This window comes from Penaeus monodon, unplaced genomic scaffold, assembly GCF_015228065.2.
Source record: "Penaeus monodon isolate SGIC_2016 unplaced genomic scaffold, NSTDA_Pmon_1 PmonScaffold_18072, whole genome shotgun sequence".
Taxonomy (NCBI): Eukaryota; Metazoa; Arthropoda; class Malacostraca; order Decapoda; family Penaeidae; genus Penaeus; species Penaeus monodon.
In genome coordinates this window covers 1,617-7,177 of record NW_023647564.1, presented here as the reverse complement: position 1 = coordinate 7,177, position 5,561 = coordinate 1,617, and the positions used below count along the sequence as shown (strand labels likewise).

The 5,561-nt window shown below is 33.9% G+C and overlaps 1 pseudogene; it reads right to left on the bottom strand.

Moving 5' to 3' along the window:
- Positions 1 to 206: 206 nt before the first annotated feature.
- Positions 207 to 4,839, bottom strand: LOC119569694 (annotated as a pseudogene).
- Positions 4,840 to 5,561: the final 722 nt, after the last annotated feature.

Below are 5,561 nucleotides of genomic sequence, written 5' to 3'. Positions count from 1 at the left end.
AAAAAATAAATTACAAAAAGAAATAAATCTTAAATCCCCCATCTTTAATTCAAAAACCGTTTGTTAAAAATTAAAAAAAATTTTAAAATAACAAGGAAAAAAGGTTTGTAAACTTTCAAAATATCTCATTATGAATAAACTGCCAAAAGACCTGCCATCAACAAATACCAATAGTTATGGAACTGAATGATACACCCTTAACATACCTTTCATGTAGTCTACTAGTAAAAGCCTCACAAAAACTACCATCTAAAATAAGAACAAAACCCTTTGAATTGATCTAAATGAATCTGTGGTCTTGCGGATCACTTTTGGGTGATTGACATCAAAATACTTAAATCAATAGGCTGGTAAATTTACTATATGGTACCAGAGAGTAAGTTGAGCAAAAAAAAAGAGAACCAAATCTTTTTAGATATTAAACCTACCTATATTTTACCTTGAAAAAATAATAAAAACAAGAATAAAAACAAACCTTGACATAAATGATGCACCCAAGTAAGTTTCCTACCACTGAAGTGACTGTGATAAAAGGGTTTTTAAAACTGTAAAAGTGAAAAAAGGCCATAAGAAATACATAAAGAAAAATCTCATTAATAACAAAACTACTTAAAGGCTATTTCATCAATGGTTTACCTTTTATTACTAACTTTACTTTGTTTTATTAATGTTAGCTATATATGTAATATAGAAGAAAGACAATATTGGATCAACAGATTAAAATTTGCTTGAAAGAGGAATGTCTATTCTAGGCCAGTCATTCAAGTCAGGTCATATTTGGGTCAGAGGGAATGATCTGACCAAGTTGTTCTCCTAAGGTCTTTCTTAGCCGGGCATGCCACCTCAAGTAAAAATGGGTCATTCCCTGTTTAGGCCAGACTAGAATAGAGGGAGAGGGGGTAAGAATGGAGTTGACTATGGACCAAATTAAAATCTGCATTGACAATAAATGCTATTAGTACACATGTTAGGCATGTTTTACAAATAAGAAATCTATTTCTATCCAGAAGGCCAAAACACTAAGGAGAGAAGTACGAGTTCACCTTAACTTTCTGTATTTTTTCATATGATGTAGACTGAAAAGTGGTCTAAACTGCATGTGTGTATACATTGTCCCATATATACAAATATAACATCAATGGATTAAGAACATGATTTTTTTTTTACATATCTTGTTTCTTTAGGACTAAGCACCACAAAAGAAACAAAAATGTTAGATAATTACAATAAGAAGTACTTACAATTCCTGATTTTATCCACACTATTATATCACATTCTTAAATTATGATTATAATGCTATGAAATGGATGTGTGATTAAAATTGACATCTCTTCAATCTCTAGATAATTATCATCAAAACATACATAGTCATGGTATATTTCACCAAGATGTTCCTTACCGTTTGTACAGACTTTTCTAATTCTTGAGCACAGCAAAAGGAGTGAAAATTGTTTGACCTAGAGGCCAGGCCCCTGCCTGAAAAAAAAAATATATACATCCATTAAAAAATATGAAGTTACACATTATGATACTATCATATTTTATTGTGGAAAATTCAAACTTTTCCAAAGGACATTATATTCCTGGCAAAACAAAAACAAATGACTATAAAACAGCTGTCAAGCACCAATTCACTGTTTCTAATGGATATAGCTGTGTTACTTAAACCCGAAGAACATTTATTGAAAAGTTAATCCCAAGTTCATGGGTTTTCCCCTTTTATTTCAAAAATTCATTAAACTTTTGGTTTAGATCAGAACTGACAGACATGTCATGAACATTCGGTGAAGTTGCTGGTGTACTCATACCCACATGCTTGCTGTCCGGGAAAAAAACAGGAGGGAAAGGAAATAAAAAAAGAATACCTTATAAATAAATATCTTCCCTGGTATCTGCTCTTAAATGACAAAGATGAGCAAAACCCGTTGTAGTTTCTCATTTTAAGTTTCATTCCATGACCTTGAAAGTGATATACAAAAGCCATCTGTAGCAAACCTTGAGCTTGTAATCATGGCTTCTTCAGAATCCCTCGACTGACTCTGTTTCTGTATCAGCCCCTTGGCCAACATCCGTGCATAGAACTTCTGAAATACATCTTTGTCGTCGATGTACTTAAAGATGGTGATACTATGGGCCCAAACTTGTCATAACCTCACTTTCATTCAGGCCTTTTGGGAGACTTTTTGAGAAGTGTATCACAGTATCTACAGAGAATTTGGAAACATTTCACATGATAATAAAACTAAAAGGTTAACATGCAAGTTTTGTAATCATTATGATAAAAAAAACCTACTTTTTAATGTTCATTTAGAGTAATAATGAATGATTAATTAAATAAAAAGATAAGAGAGAGAAAATGGACAAGATTATTCCATAAGTTAAACAGATTTGGGTTTGGGGGTACAAAGATTTTATGCCAGTATTACAAAACATTAGGCTAAAAAAACACAAACCAAATATATTTAGTCAATTTTTTTTAAAGGATGCTCAGTTCTGCTCATTTATAAATCTACTTTTCTTCAGTCAATCTCAGATTAATCTCTTATAAAATGAAGAGGTAAATATAAAATTGAACTTCTGACACTCACCTTGCGAGTAACTCTGGGGATCGGCACACTACTTTGGTGTTTCCTCTATGATAACAACACTTTCAAAGGCTTTGTCTAATGCCCCTAAAAATTTGTTGGTCTTTTGGGGAAAAAACATCCATAAATTCCAATAGTGCGGTATTCTTGTGACTTCTAATAGACTCTCCACAAATTGAGCTGGAATTGATTAATTGCATATCATTAATAATCAGAGCCCTATATCAATACAGATAACACATGTCACTCATACTTGTTCAGATATCAATACTGCAATATAAACTAGAAAAACACTGAAAATTCTAACTTTATCCTTTTTCTCAAAAAAAACCACAACCAACAAAAATGCCTCACATTATCTCCTTTGGGGACTGGTAACAGTTTGAAGTCCCTGCTGCTTGATGTGATCCTTGACATGGTGAACAAGCACTGTGAGCCCATTGGGGACCGGCCGCGGGCAAGGTGTACATGTTGGAGAGGTCTCTGGTCCTCTCCGCACTCACCATGGACCCGGGTTTCTCCGCGTGCACATTTGCCAGGTGATCAGCCACCATTCTGTCCTGAACCTCTTTCACAACTCCTGGTGAGAACTGGGGAGTGATACGAGGATAGTTTGGAACAAGTTCAAATTGGAGGACTTGGAGGAGTTTGAGAAGATTTAAGAAGAGAGAAAAAAGCAGAGATATGTTTTTCCATTTAGTGTTTCCTTTAAGAACTCTACATACAGTACCTTATCTTTAGCCAATCTTACCTTGGTGGCAAAAAATTTTGGGAGCTCTTAATTTCTTCTGCTAACGGGGCAATAACAAAATTCCATATATTGTGAAACATTGCAGTCTTGAAGTAAGGTGAAGCTTCCTTTCGGTAAAATGACCCTGTTTCTCTTAACAACGCACCTTCAAAAAATGGATTCATAAAGCGGGAAGAAGGATGTCTTCATAAGTGAAAAGAAATAATAACATTAGACTATATCAGTGTTTAATACCCAATACAAACCTCAAGAAATTCAGATAAATGCAACTATTTTTTATTTACTTATGAATATGGAGAAAAAAAGGAAAAAATGCATAAAAAAAAAAACTAAGCAGTCATTGAAAAATAGAAAATAACATAAAAGAGAAGAAAAAATAGATACATATAGAAAAAGAAAACAAGAAAAAAAATAACACAGGGTCTTACATACACACACAGTCTAATCCCTACCTGTAAAGTAGACTTCTTTTTAACATATTAACATCAACAAATGAGTGGATGACCCAGGAGGTGGGGTTGGGGCATCGGTGGCGGCTGCCGCCCGGCCCTGTTGGATTCCCATGAGCAAGACGCCCACCAGACGCTTCTGCAGCGGCCGGATCATCTCCCGCTGCCAGATACTCCAGACCAAGCCCCCCTGATGAAGCAGAGGCAAAGGGATGAAGGAAGGCATTAAGGGAGCAGAAGCAGGAAGCCGTTGGAATTAATTGCGTAGGGTTTGTGTTTGAGGAATGGCGAGTGTATTTCTTTGGGTGACTACATTTCTGTGTACAAAAATTTAAATGCATGATTTTCAAATATTTTACACTGTTACATCACATAACTCAAAAACTATGAATTATTGTGCTTTTCTTCAGTATAAATAATATATCAAAAAAACTATAGCTTCATGCATGCTCCAGTAAATTATAAACATAAGAATTTCCATTCTAATTAAATATTTACTAGAAGTAGCATAGGTATGTAGAAAATTTTTACAAAACTTCACGTAATAGAAATGTACACTACTCTAATTTTACATATCATAAAAGGTAGAATCAAAGAAATGGCACTTCAAAACTCCTAGCCATAAAATTTTATAACAAGTCACCAATATTTACCAATTTCTAGTAGCTGTTCTGACATGCCCCATCTGCATTGAACCATATGTAAGGTCTGCATCACAAAAACTTCTGCTTCTGAATGTGTTGCGAATTTAAAAATATCTGTGGATTAAACAAAAATAATCAGTAATTTGTAGAAATTTTATTACTGTCACTAAGAATTTAATGCTATGTAAACATAAAGCATTGCATATAAAGCACTTTATCTCATATATTACCAAAATGATAAGTCAGTAATATAGCAAGAGCTTCAACAGAGGCCTACACAAAGTTATATAATCTTATGAACCCAAAGATATATTATCTCTGTGAACCCAGTCATGCAAGGCATTGTTTTCCATGAAATACACATAATAGTGGGTACCTTCAAAAATCCCAACAGCACCAAAAGCATTCATTTTACTGTACTTTATACCTACGACCACTTAAAATTAAAACAATAATGCATAACAAGAAAAAAACAGATTTGTTAAAGTTCAAAAGGGACACAAATCAATATCTACTTGAAACTTGCTATGATCTGAGATAAAATGTTTACAACGTTAATTCTAATCCAAGAGTAAAGTGACTGCCATATTGTACTTCACATTTTCACAAAAGCCAACATGACTTCAATACATTTATTCCAGCAAGATAGAATAGCATTGCTACCAACAGGCACATAGGCTATGCGATCTGTGCTGGAATAAGGATTGACACAATAGGTGACTTTTAATGTTTACCAATACCTGTTACTCAGTACTTTTGTCAGAAAGTAGTTCCTGTGTACTTACGAATACAAAAGGTTTAAGATACTTTTGTCCCTTTTGCTGAATTAAATCCAAAAAAGAGATATTCTGCAAGAAGGTTCTTCCCCCACTTGCTCCTCACCTATAAAAAAAAAATGCATTTGATTAGTAGATAAAAAAAAAATCAGCTCAGTTCTTCAATTAAGCTAAAACAGGATATTGATATTAACAAACTATGGGCCCATTTTTTTTTTCCTGTTTTTGGTTACTGTAGCACTGTTGCAGCAAATTATAGACTACTCCATCTGGATTTTTCAGTAACCTCTGCCCGCTCCTAAAAGGTATCATTAAGCTTGAAACATCAAGCAACATTGTCATGGTCATTTATCCCC